This window comes from Taeniopygia guttata, chromosome 2 (genome assembly GCF_048771995.1).
Source record: "Taeniopygia guttata chromosome 2, bTaeGut7.mat, whole genome shotgun sequence".
Classification (NCBI taxonomy): Eukaryota; Metazoa; Chordata; class Aves; order Passeriformes; family Estrildidae; genus Taeniopygia; species Taeniopygia guttata.
In genome coordinates, this window is record NC_133026.1 from 66141194 (window position 1) to 66155569 (window position 14376).

Below are 14376 nucleotides of genomic sequence, written 5' to 3' on the forward strand. Positions count from 1 at the left end.
AGGCGGCCCGGCCCGGCGCGGCCGGCGGCGGGGAAAGCAGGGAGGGAAGGGGCCGCCCCCGCCCTCCGCCCCTGCCGGGCCCCGGGCGCCGCCGCCCGGCCCTGCCCCGCTGCCCGCGCCTTCGCACCTCGCCGGCCCCCCTGGCCCTGGCCCGCAGGCGGCTCCCCCTGCCCCGCGCCTCTCACCTGGGTGAGCCACGCTCGGCTGCCCTTCTCCGTTCAGCCCCTCGAAGCTTCCCCTCGCCCAGAGCGCCGCCCTCTCGCCCTGCACAGCGGCGTGGCGCATCCCCTCAAAGCTTCTGCACTGTCCCTCCTCGCCAGGTGCTGGCATCCCTCCTGGAGATACTGCCCTTGGTGTTTTGCAAGTCGCTCCCTGGCTCGCTCTTTGCCTTCTTCCCCTGATGGGTTTGTGACTCAGAAGTGCAAGGAAACTTGCACCTGCGTTGTCCACTTAGTTTCATGATTGTCTCAACGTTGCCTTTTGGGACTCTTGATGGGTTTACAGCCTAGTGGTTTCTACCAACACACCTCCAGCTCCCTGCATTCACCTCCTCCTGGCTATTATTAGGATGAACCTCCTGTTGTTCTCCACCTGACCTTTCCTTCTCCTTTCTCCACTACTGTGCCTTCCTTTTTGCCACCTCTTCCTCACGACTCCCTTGAGATTTAAGCTGTCCCCTTCAGTTCATCCTGCACATGATGAAACTATCCTTTTTCTTTCCTACTAGGCCTGTGGTTTTCCCTCATTTCTTGACCTTTCCTTATGAGCTCTTGTCAACAGCAAACTAACTACACCAGAGGTTACTTGCTCTCAAAAACAAAAGAAAAGAAAGTTCTTTCTGCTGGTTCTCTGCACCAAACCAGACTTCCTCTATTTGGGAAGGGGGACAACATGAGGGAGGATCTGTAGCCAGCAATACTGCAGCCTCCCTCATGTCCCAGCAGTAGCACACAAAATGACCCAACTGTGTAACATTCTTTGATGCTAAGCCTGTGAGCTCACTGCCAGCTGTAAAGGGAAAAGAGCTGCCTTAGAGTTGCTGCTTGCCCTGCTGCAGTCTCTCCTGTCCCTCCTCCCCTTTTTCAGCTGGCAGAAAGTTGGAGATGCCAGAGATGCATTTTCTTTTCCATTTGGGGATGGAACAGATTTCCCTTCCCCCTCCTGTTATCCCTGCTGACAATTGCACCCTTGGTAGTGGCTGATCCACAGTTTGGTTTTACCACTGGCAGAATGGTTGGTTACATTGTAATGGCATGTCATTATTTCTCTCTGATCACAACTTCTTAAAAATTACCAAACCATGGGTAAGTTGGGTGGCATTCCAGGGCAGAGGGTGGAAGACCGTGCCAAGTGCCAGGCTTCAGCTCTATAAAGAACTGGAAGTGAAAACAGAAAGAGCATCACTGTGTGTGAGGTGTAAATAAAAAAAGGCTGTGTATGGTTATTTGACTGCTGAAATAACACTGTGCTGACTTGTGTTCTCTCAGGTAATGTTATGACATGTAGTTATAAATAGATAAACCAGCTAAGAGCAAGGCACCTTCAGGTCACCTAGTGCCTCACATCTCTATGCTGAGCTAGACATGCTGTCTTTGTCCCAGAGGATGTGCAAGTCTCAAGGTACCTTTTTCCTGCAATCCACCAAAGAATTTGGTAATTACACTTAGCTTCTTTCTGTTCCTCCCCTCCCCCTGGCTCTCTATAATTTGGGTCTTTACTTGCAAACCTGGGAATGGAATTCCTTAAAAAAGAAATAATTAAAAGAAACAGTACTGGTGTATCAAGAAATATAAATGAAAAATGTTGTAAGTAGTGCAAGTGTGTGTTTTCATTAATCCATCTGGCAGTGAGTAGTAAAAAAAAAATAAAATTGCTTAGCAACTAGTATTGAGTGAGTGAGCCAAAAAGCAAGTGAAACATGCTGCTGATACCCACTTCATTTCTGAGCTGTTTGGTTTACTCTTCTGTTTGCTCAGAAAGAACAAACCAAGCTGCCTGGGTATGAGAACTGTCTAGTTTGAGGAAAAAGCCACTAGAAAATGTGTTTGGCCACTTTTGCTCATACTTGATAATGCCACGCAGTTCAGGCTTTCCTTTTGAAACTTATGTTTGTGAGGCGTGGTGTCCTTGCCTTTATTTTTTTGGCTCTGTGTGTGGGAAGGTGGGTGAAAACACCCTGTTTCTAAGCCACCCAGGTTTCCATTTGCAGTCTCGTTGCTGGTGTCTCTGCTACTGTGCCACAGAGGGTACCAGGTCGCCCTTGGTGTCCCAGTGCCCTGCATGTGGAGGGGCCCGACCTCCTGCCCAGGAGCCTGGGCGCTGTCCGCCGCCCCCGGTGCTGAAGCCGCTCCGCCGGGGGTGGAAGACGCGTGTCCTTCCTTGCCTCGTTCTGCTTGTCTGTCCGTGGGCCGGCAGCGCATGTGTGTGCACAGGGTTGTGTGTATCTATTTGCCTGTGCAAGGGGAGAGTGGTAGGAAGGAAGTAAAGCTGTTTCTTCAACCCACGGATGCAGTCGAAGCTAAAGTGATGCTCGGGGCACAGGAAAGAACCTCTTCCTTCTGTGCTTATTGTTTGCTTTCCATTTATTGCATTCCATATCTGCACTTGCTGCTCAACTACTGCTTACAGAGCTATTTTTCCAACAGCTGTTATGAGTCAAGCTGCATTCCCCAGTCATTGTCTTCTGTCAGGAGGTGGTCAAAGTTTGGCTGCAGCATGCAGGATCTGCTTTGCAGTATTGGGGACTTCAAATCCACTTTTATTAAAGAACCACAAACAGATACAGTGAATACTGCTCTTCTCCACCCTTAATTGCAACCATTAGTTAAGAACTATCAGGTTTTTAATCTACTTCAGCTGTGAGTTATAATTATACCATTACTGCTGTTATCTGTATTGTTGAACAACTGAGATTGCATATACAGAGTCAATTATACAGTTTGGTTGTAGCATGTATTTGGTCTGAGTCTTTAAAAAACACAATTTGCAAGTGATTAACAGTGCAGCTTCCATCTCCCCTTTTCTTTTGATTATATTAACAGCTCTGCTTTGTTTGATTTTCCAAAACATACTAGTTTATTATGTTTGTTTCTAAATATTGATCAATTAACTCAGAATTATTACCTTGCATGAGTTGACAAATGCTGTTCGATTACTTGTGCCTGGTATGGTTTTTTGTTTGGTGTTCCCAAACTGATTAAAATACCGCATTGTTTTCCAAACCCAGGGTTATTCTTTCTATTATTATACATATGCAAATCCTATTAATCTAAGTTATGTGCTCATATCAAGAGGATAATATTTCCCAAAGGATTAAAATTACCTCTTCTGCCAAAATTAATGTAGCTATGTAACATCATAAAGCTATAGGCAGCTATAAATTCTTTTTCCATATTTGATACTAAATCAGTTCCATACAGAAATTAATTTTTTATTTTCTCAACAACTTCCTCCAGTGCAATACTAGAGGAGTGTGGAATGTGCTCTCACTTTTGGCTGGTGGTCTTTTGTTTTCGTTATTATGATTAGCAATCTGGCATTGCACCATCTCTGAACATTCATCTTTCTACACATCTCCTTAAAAGCAGTTTTCAAATTTCCTTTCTAACTTTCTTTCAGGCATCTAAAGGCTAATCCCAAATTACTTCTGAAAACTTGTTCAGCTGTGACAGTTGCCCAATAGCATAATTACTTTCCTGGTCCTGTGCCAGCTGATAAGTTCAAGTGGTTTTTATCAGTTTTGACCTGTTATAGGTTTTGGCTGATTTCTATTCTTCCTGTTGCAAAATACTGTACTTTTAAAATAGCAATGCATGGTAGGTAGCTTTCAAGCTTGATAAATTGGCAGAGGTGACGACTGATAAGGAAATAGACTGCTTAAAAGTCACTAAAAGATGCAAGATGTATGAGCTTTTCTCCTCCTTCTCCCTTCATGCAACTGCTGGGGGAATCCCTGTCAGAATGTTATTGATGTTTGTTAGGGAAGGAGGGGACTACTGCACTGAGTTGATCTGGTCAGGTTCTTTTAGCCTTTCAAGTGTTAGTCATTATTGAAGCTATTTCTATATACAGACACATACTCTTACGCCTCTCTAGCCAAAAAAATAGTAAGCTTTGCACTGCAATCCTCTGCAAAGCTAATTCTAGCAGACTGACTTCTTGTTAAGTGGTGCAAGAAGCTGTCTTTGTCTCAGCTCAATCATTCAGGGAAGTCACCAAATGTCAGCTTTTGTTTCAGCGAGGCTGATTGTCTACTTATTTAACCTGGGAATGGAGATTCAGGGAGAAAGCAAGCCAATGCCTTGGAGAAGGTGTAAGGCCAGAATGACTAGAGTAGCTGTACTAGGGGTCAGCAAAGAGGGGATGTTCCTTCTGAAAAAGTTAGCTTCCATGCTGTGAAATGGGGAGAGGGGGGATTTTGAATGTGAATATATTCCTCCCACACTGACTTCAAAGTGTGTACCAGTGGTGCAACCAAACAGAAGCCAGAGGAGCAGCAGGAGGAGTGCAGGAGCTGGCCTCTGAAGAGAGAGGAAGGAGGGGGGAAAGAGGTAGTGACAGAGCTCGATAGAGATGTTGCAGCCTGTGCAAGCTATGGAGCCCAGCTGGCTCGCGCGGCCCTGGAGCGTAGCACAGATTTTTAGTGCACTGAAGTCACTCGGTAATCTCACTGAAGTAGCTGGATCCTCAAGTGATTTAAGTCATTTGTTGACTTCAGCCAGGGATCTGAGCCAGACTGTAGAAATATACATTTCTTCTCCCCTTCAATGATGAAAGATCTGTTTTATCTCTTTCTGGTGTGGAGCCACATGTTGTCTTGGAATGTATTCTGAGAAAGCAAAGCTGAGAGGGAAAGGTCTTAGTGGTTGTGCATAATTTTGCCATGGGTACAGAAGAAGGGTCCTTGTGTCTCGAAAGGGAAGTGAACTTGGTACCATATACTGTTCTTAAGCAGTGATGAATAAATCACACTGGGGAGAAGAAAAAAAATCTACATCAGCCTGTGTTAGTGCTGCTGCAAGCAGAATTAATTCACAGGGTGTAAAGAGGGAGGAGGATCCTGGCAGAAACTGCTGAATGGCTGAGACAAATGTTCGCAAGCTGGGAAATGTTCATGGTCGGCTGTTTCTGTCATGCAGAGCTGGTGAGGGAAAGCCAGGACACAAAGGGTGACTGTTAGTTTTAAATGTGTGAGGAGTTTTGTTCTGGACCAGGCACAAAGTTGAAATCAAAAGTGTCTTACATTTTCAGTGTCCTGGCACCTTCCATGTTCTGTTTGGGCCCTAGGGCCCTACAGCCTTCATGGCAGGCTGCCTCACTGTTACTGTTTGTACTGCTGTATTCACTGCATTTATATAGCTCTAGAGCTATGTAGAATATTTATCAGGGATCAAAATGATGTATGATTTTGCTTTCTAATGGAAAGATAATGTTATTTGTGTATTAGCCTCATATATGTTGATTTGTCTGGAAGGATATGATACATTTTGCTGCAGTGAATAAGGAGGAGCTTGTGAATTTGTTACTTTGTAAAATAAAGAATATTTATATAGCTCACTGAGGTGGGTAAATTGTAAATAGGTGAAAATAAAGTAAAATTACTTGACTGGATTTTCTGCAGGAAATCTCCATTGCATTAATTTTTAATTTTCTCTAAATCCCATAATTTTATTTTAAAATCTGTTTTGAAGTTTCTGAGTTTGCCCCTGGTCATCCTTACAAATGATTTAACACAGTTAATCATCTCTGCAGTCATTTGAAATGCTACCACATTTGAAGTTGTGTTATTTCTTCCCTGTTTATCCAGTGTATGTTTTAATATATTAATAATAAAATACTCTGCATGGTTTTATGATATATGAATAAATGCTTCCTAAAACTATATACAAATTTCAATGGCTTTGGATTTATGGACCTCACAGATTAGAAGTAATGTGGAAAGGTTAATCGGAAGAGTATAATAGTGTCTTTAAAAATATTTTTACATTATGGTGGCTTTAGGATTTCAGGTAGAAAAGACTCATCTCAGCAGAACAGAGGAGAGAGAAATAGGTAGTAGTAGGCTTTCTTATATGTGTGGGAGGTTTCATTTCTTTTTGGTGAAAGATTAGTAAAAATGCATGCCTGGACAATTTCCACTTTTTGCTCTGCTCTAATCACTCCCTCAGATTATTGTCATGGAGATCCTGTCATACTTAGGAACCGAAATCACAGATTTTGGCAAAGCATTTCTTAATACCTTTATAAAAGGGCCTGAAGAACTGGCCTTCTTTGCCATCAGGTGTTACCTTACAAAACCTTGTGCCTGCATTTTAACTGACTGATGACTGATAGTCTTAATGCTGCTTTATTTGGAGTATAGCTGAGTATCAGATAGTGTGCCTGTCATTCATTTCCTGGCCATTTTCCAGCCCTGGGAGCATGACTACACATACCAGGAAGAATGAACATCCAAGCTGAAAGCCACTCTTCATATGGCAAGGATAGGCCATTTGAGATAACCTGCCCTTCCCAGGGCTAAGTGCAGTGGCTGAAAGCACTTCTCTATCAACAGGCAGTTTAGAGGGAAGAGATCTTATCAGTGACTGAGGGTTTAACTCTTGTGCTTGACTTTGGAGACTTAAGACTGTGACCTTCACTGTGTGCCAGATAGGAATAAGTTTACATATTCCCCAAGTCCTGTTAAAGAAGAGAGATGTCCCGGCTTCACCTGCTGTCATCTAACAGAAACTTGTGATGCAGACTTGAATGAACAAATATGACTGAGGACAGTTTGAAGGGAAGGGCAAAGTCAGTCAAATTGATGAAACTGGCAAGAGTAAAATAATAGAAGTTCCATTTCTCTGAATTCTGGAGATGTTCTTATGTTATGATTTTCTTGTGGCACTGTACATATGCATCATCTTTCTGTGTCAGGGGGCAGCTGATACACATGCAGTCAATGGCATCAACATTGCTGTGAAACAGCTGTGACCGGAGATGGATGGAAGGAAGGTAGGTATGTGCTTTGGAATCAGAATATGCAGAGCTGATGCTTTGTAAAACTTTGCAGTATGGGTAACTTTAGGGCTGCTGTAGTGATTTGTTATTAATCTGGTCCTTCAAGAAAATAGATGTTGCAGAATTTGTCTGGATAGGAAGTCATCTCTATCTTTGTGTTTGGCTTGATGAGCTTTTTGGGTTAACACAACCAGGTATTTTCCTGCAAGCTGGGATGATGCAAAATCCTTATATTTTTGTGTTTCTTCAGGAGCCATAATTTTCTTCTTAGAACTAGGTCTTTAAGGAAACTGCATTTTTCCAAAACTTCAAAACTGACAGCCTGTTCAGAATTATTAGCTGTAAAATCTAGTAAAAAGAAAAGGCCTTATCCTCAATAACAGGTATAATTAACTTTAATGCTTAATTACTCTGAGTCAACTAATTGGTTTCATTGGGACTACTCAGAGTAATTCTCAGAGCTAGGCATGTAAGTGTCTTCAGAATCAGTCTTAAAGTTCTTTGTAAGTTTTTGCAATGTGACAAAAGTCATTAGTCCAGAAATAATGTCTTGGGCTGTCTGTTTTCAAATATAAAATGTCATTGTTAATGAAATATTATGTTATTAGAAGTTATTTCTTGTGCTTCTGCTTTAGGCCATAGAGTCAGTGTGAAATGTTATATTTCCATAGTGAAATAAAACTTGGCTGCCTTCATGCTTTCTTGGTGATGAATATTTGTGACACTGTATCTCTTGTGGATAAGGTGCAAAAAATGTCACTTTTAATATTTTAATCATATTAATGTGATGTATTTTACATAGTAATACAACTTATTGATATAGGCCACTAAAATGTTTTCTTTATTCAGAATACTATTAGGGTAAAATTATTTGTAATCATGCAATAACCATTTTTAATCATGCAATGCTGTTGCCTTCATTTATAATGCATTGGTGGTCTTATTTTATATTGATATGCTGAAACCGTAGCTAGACCCTCAGTATATGGTCACTGTCCCTAGGTTTCATTGTAGAGACAAAGTTCCTTAATATTGAAAAGAAGATAATTAGTGCCTTTACTGCAAACTCTGTAATAATTTTCTAATCTTGAAATTCCAGTTCAGTGTATAAGAATGTGAAGATGACGTCCAAACAAGTATTTAATGAGTAGCAAATTCAGCAAGAAAACAAGGAGGCACGGTTGAAAAATTAAGTGCTCATGTTTCTTCTGCATTCCAGATTCACTGTGGTTTCATTCTAGTCATGAAGTACATAAGACTAGGGAAGCATGTGACAAGAGTTTGCATATACTTGTGTTTTTATATACTGTATGAACACATGCCATTTTAACTGTGATTGATAAGATCTGCAGTGCATATTTTGGTTAATCAGAACATTCTTGCTATGCATAATTTATGTTGCAATATCATTTTTATGGTTAGTGGATACAGTACTTGGACAGACAGACATCTGGTTATAGTTTATAAGCAAATTAAATACTTGATGTATCATTAAAATGATATAGAATTTTCATCAGGGCTAAATCTAATTCTATGCTAGAATGTTGGAAAATTGTTTATAGCCTGACTCAAGCTTGACGCCCCAAATTTGGGAGGACCTGTTTTGACTGTGGCACTTGTCTACCTATCAGTGTGTGCTTATTTCTTTTCTATGGGTAAAAGGACAAGGAGTCTACTGACAGATTTGAGAACTGACTAGAATGCATGTCTTTGGGAAGAATGTTCCAGTGAGTCAAGTGTTGCAATGGTGTTAAGCCATCAGAAACTGCGTTAAAAGACTCCCTTTAAGCTAGTCCCATTTTCCTACAGCTTTGCACTAAGCAATAGCAATCTCTCTCAGAACAGAAAATATCCCCCAGTTAAGAAGAAATGGGAAATTATTAGTTATATTGCAATATTCCTTGAGAAAGAGATTACTCCCATCTGACATCTGTAATGGTCCTTTGTTTTTCTTTCTGAGATCACTGATAGTGCAGTTTTTATACATCTTTTTTTTATCCTGTTTTCTTTGTTTTCTTGCACTAGAGAAGTGCTAGAAACAAATGTGGAGACCTTGACAAGGCTGTGCTTGATGCATGGGGCATCTGTAAGGTTTGGAGGAGAATGGCTCTTCCCCATGCCCAGCCTCAGTTGCAGGAACACATGTGTGTAAAGGTCATGTTGTGCATTGTGCTGGTGAAGAGGTCTGTAGCTGACTGTCTCATGTGAACTCAGCTCCTGGCTTCTGTGGGGTTGTGCCGTTGTTGACATCTCTCTTTTCCTGTTGCCTTTTCCATTCTCTGGGGTTTATCAGGGCTATGTATGTGGGTAGCAGCAATATGTTGGCCTGCAGCTTCTTGAAGGCTGTGCCTGCTGTCTTGGCAGAGATGCCATACCAGCATTTAAAACTGTAAGTTGGAAACTATGACTTTAAAAGGTCACCGTTCATCCTTAGGAGCTCTGATAAAGAGTTATTAATCTACATGGTGCTTCCATGAACCCAGTTAAAGCAATCATGCCCCAGAGCAATAATCACTCCTGCTCTCTGCATAGAGTCTGCTCTTCTGGTTGTGAGTAGAGGTGGAGAGTTAGGAATAAACTGCATTAAGCTGCTAATGAGTAGTCATTGTTTATATTTAAAACAGTTTAGCATGTTTATCCATTCATGAAAAATTTAATTTTGTCTTAGTACTTTATTTGTTCATCATCCTTTATTGCTTACACTACACATCAAGGCTCTTTTTAGATGTGCTGAATGTTTTTTTCCAAAAATCATTAAAAGATTTTTTCAAAAATTACTTTTTTCAATATTATTTTTTTTCACAATGACTTACTAGGTTGAAATACAAAGAAAAAAATGAAAAGTAAATTATCGTTTTAATTTTCTCTGTGTGGAAGAACAGCAAAGTCTTTCAAAGCTAATAATAAAAAATTAGCTGGGGCTAACTAATTACATGTAAAATGGTAGCCTATAATTATAAGGCAAGAAGAAATCAATAAAACTCAGTTTGTAATTTAGTCTTATCTCAAGGCTCAGAAGAACAAACCATTCTGTAAGATAAATTTTATAAGATTGCTTCAAATAATATGTTTTGAGCTAATTAGTTGATAAATATTATTTATTTTTTAAAGAAAACAAGATATGCATCACTGAATAACCTTGGGGTTTAACCTTGCAAGCTTTCCCCTCTGGAAGCAGTTGGTCTAACAGCTTTGTCAATATTAAAGGAGACCCAAGGGGAGAGCGGTGAAAATATTTGGTTGAGAAGTATCATTACACAGATGGAATACAGCTTTTTGTTAACATGCTTCATGACTTAATGGTAGGAAACCAGGGGAAAGAATCACCAAAATTAAGGCAATGCAGGACACGTGTTGTCATTAAAACACGTCAGGACTTGCTAAACTTAACTGCTGGTGGTTAGTGCTGCCCTAGGCAGCAGAAACATGATGTTAGCAGGTACCCACCAAAGTGGCTGTATATATACCTAGAGGTGTGTGTCAGCAGCCCAAGAAGCATGCAGACACCATCTGTTAACCAGCAGGAGTCTAAAAGGCTTCAAGTGGGTAGCAGAGGGATCGCTCTAGAAGTTGTGAAACTTACTCTCTCAATTACCCAAGCCAGCGGCAAGTAGACAGGTCCCAAGCAGTGACAAGTGTTCCTTTCTGCATCGTAGCTGTTTCAGGATATGTTTCTTCCATGGCTTTTGGCAAGGCTTACTGACATTTGTAGACAATTATGATTTAAAGAAGCACCTAGTGTTGAGAGGGAGGAAAATGCAGGGCCTGCTTCCTTATCATTTTGGAGCTAGATTCCGCTTTTAAATCTCATTCTTTCCTCTGTGGCTAAAATAAAACGTTGTATCAGCTATATATCAGTGTGTTTAATAAAGTCAGAATTTAGCTTTCATTACCGCTCCCAACAGAAAGAAAAAGATTGTTATCAGCAAGAGGTAGAGGGATATACTGAGGAAGTGAATGTGGTGAGAGTATTAGCCATACATAAAATCCAGAGCTGTTTTAGCAGAACATAATCCAAAACATCTGACTCCCATGCAACTTTCTGTTACTGTGTTAGAAAACATTTGGTCCTGTTGGTTCCCTTAAATGGGACTATAGGATTATGTGTATGTGTGCAAGCGAGCTTTAGTGTATTGCAGTCCCTCGTGTATGGCCAATTTCCCTTGTTAAATGGTACATTGTGGGTTGTTTGCTTGTGGGAACTGGCTGTTTTACCCCTTTTAGGATTTTACACTGAATTTAAGACAGAATTTGAAAGTAGATTAAGCAAGAAAATGTAGGTTGGATCTGGAAGAAGGTCTTCTCAGTAGTTTAGACCAACTTTCATGTTTTGGTTTAGCTGGTTTGCTATCTTAGAAGATGATCCAGGACTGTATATAAAGGTGGCCTTCATCTATTTGTTTTATTAGGTGGGAGGAATAATATTCCTGCTGCTCACAGCATGACCCTTAGTATGACCCCATCATTCAGTGAATACAAGAACATATCTGTTGTCTTTCCTCTTTCTTCAAATGTGCCTTGAAGACTCCAGGATAAGTCATTTCCAACCTCCATGTACATCCTTTATATGGAAGGGAAGCTGAGAAGACCTAGAAAGAATACAAAAGGAAAGTATTAGGATGGTGAAGATGACTTGTATTGTGTCTTTCTTCAGTCACAGGGGCTTTTATAAGTAAGCTTAATAATTGTATTTGCTAATGATTTTTCCTTTCCAAATTTTTATTGAGACATTTTCTGGGAAGAACAGGTATTTATCATGTCAGGGGAGAAATGGCCAAAGTGGTTTCAACCATTCAGATACACTTTTTTTCCCTGAAAAGGATTTTTGGACTGAAGAAAGATGTTCCTTTGTGCTAGAATCCAATGTGCTGGTTTTTGGTTTTTCTGCCTCGAGCACTGTATTTTTTAAATGTAATATCTCACATTGCTTCCCATAGGACATTATCAAGACAGTTTCTATAAATCTCTGTGCACAGAGTGTTTTATGCGAGACAAAGATATTTTTTCTTGATATATTTTTTGTACCTTGCTATCCAGCTGCATGGGTATTTATATATATCCTTAGAAATTTTTATTCTCATTTGTGAATGAAAACCTTCAGTGCTAATCTCTTTCTTCTGACAAAATCCTCTGATGCTTTTCCCTTAGGAATCCCCTTCCTTAATTCTGTGCCACTCGGTGTGGTAAGAGGGATGCTCTCTCTGAAGGGCTTATCCTCCCTTCTGAAATCTGTGTCACAGTCATCTTTCTTCAGAAATTGGAGAACTAACACGTTTGTAACAGAGTTTCTCTGTATTGGTATTCATCCTGGATGGAGAAGTGACTACAAAATCCAGTAAAGGTTCTTTTTCAAGCCTTTGTGTACTGGCTCAATGGTACCCTGAAACTACATTGGCCTCAGAGCAAAGGATGAAGCATACATTTTGTGCACAGCAGTTTCTTATGTCATTGCCATATCTTGTTGCTGCACTTAAATGATTTATCCTATGAGGACTTGTGTTGTGTTTGCTATTACATGCACCTTGCCTTAGAAACCTTCTATGACATCTTCAAAATTAAGTAAAAATAATGCATTTGAAAATTTTTTCAGGCTTCTTTCTCCACTCTCTTCCCCTCAGAAAAAGAACACAAAATATGAGCAGGTAAGTTTCCTTTTAAAGAAGTTTTTGAGTAGTTCACAGTGGCTTGAAAACGAATGAAAAATGTTCAGAAAAAATGTCTGACTGTTTTCCCATTCTTTTAAATAATGTGTCTATCCTTATATAATAAGGCCCTCTTATATAATAAGATTTTTAGTCCCAGATGTGTAGGGAATAGTTATCTGCACCTCTACTTTCTTTTTGCACTCTACCAGAATAAGTCTCCCAAAACAACTCTTAAATGGTTGCAGGATAATTAAGGTTCACTGATACAGCAGTAACTAGATTCTATATTTAATTAGTCTCTCTGTAAAGTTGAGTTGCTGCATCATATTTGAAATACTCTTTGATGATATTAGTGAAATGTCTTACAGGACCTTTAGCTTGATGATCAGTGTTGTTAGTATTTAAATTATCTGCAAATTGAGCTTCTATTGCACAGATAATATAGCTTCTGATAGGTCAACATTACAGCATCCTTGTTCAAATAGATACATACTCTATTACAGTTCTGTAGCCATGGGAAAGAACTGCTGCCTCACAAATGGCTTACTGTGACTCTGGAAGGACCCAGTTCAGGAAAACACCGATGCATCAAGATTCTTCATTAATAAATATTAGAAGTATGTTCTGAATTCTTCTCTAAGTTGCAGAGGGAAATCTGCTCTCTGGAGACCAGCACAGAATCAGAGAATTATTTGAGTTGGAAGGGACATTTAAATAACAATTAGCTTCCTGCTCTTACTCATAAACATTCTTCAGAACCTCATGCTTTCCCTGCTTGCACAATTAGTTACAGGTGGGTCAAATTTGGTTTACTAAACCCACTTATTGGAAACTATGGTAATAGATGTGTGTGTTTCTATTGTTTCTCATCTTAGAAGTGCTAGCTAATAAAAATTTACTATATTGAAATACTAGTCAATGCTGCAGCATTAGATGGATCCTCTGTTGAAACTGACAAATGATGCACTGAATGAGTTCTGAGGTATTGTTCTGAAGCATTGAGCTCTTGTTCTTTTGTACTATCAGTGTTTTAGGGACAGACAATTCAGAGTGTTGGTACTGTTGCAATTCTTAGTTGTTGCAAAAAATATTGGTCATACTCATTGGAAGGTCTGCAGAATGATAGAGCAACATGATCTCTGTGGGTCATTGAAACAGTTCCTTGTGGTCTTTTGGAGTTCAGGATTACTTCATTGCTGATCAACAACTTTAAAAAATTGGGTCTTATGAATTTGTGGAGAGGAGCAAAAGAAAAGGATGTAACAGCTAGCAGTGGTTCTGTTTCATTGCGCAAGTCAAGAGCCTGGAAGTTTAAACTTGTATAGCAGTGAGAATTTGGTTTGGATTCTCCTAGACCAGTCTTACCAGTGAGTGGTGGTAGTGATGGATTCAGTTTTCACTGTTTCTGTATTTTTTTGGAATAATGTGGCCCACATGATGTAAAAAAATCCAAAAGCCCCTAGCAAGAAGCTTATTTGAAATTTGAAATCTGCAAAGGTGATTTTTTTTCCTGATAGATGGTTGGTTGCTTCAATATGGGCTTGGTGCCCGATACTTAGAAACTCCATTGTAGCCTTGGCGTGGCAGAGAGCTTATTTTGGTATATGGTGGCTTTTTAAAATCTTATGAAAGAGTGTATCCTGCTCCCTAATTCAACACTGCTCTTCACTGGGTGACTTGCATGTAGTTTTACTAATTGCATGCCTTCATGGAAGCATACTAATGTCTTGGG

The 14376-nt window shown here is 40.1% G+C and overlaps 1 protein-coding gene and 1 long non-coding RNA gene across 12 annotated transcripts in view; both read left to right on the top strand.

Annotated features, from left to right (window-relative positions):
* The window catches only part of PHACTR1 (phosphatase and actin regulator 1), a 298139-nt gene that overhangs the window by 16518 nt on the left and 267245 nt on the right, over positions 1-14376 (top strand). The window lies entirely within an intron of this gene.
* Positions 2-14376, top strand: part of LOC140682325 (uncharacterized) — a 57076-nt gene continuing 42701 nt past the window's right edge. The window contains exon 1 of the long non-coding RNA XR_012053908.1: positions 2-12641. This is a non-coding gene — a long non-coding RNA (uncharacterized lncRNA). The remainder of the gene's footprint in view (positions 12642-14376) is intronic.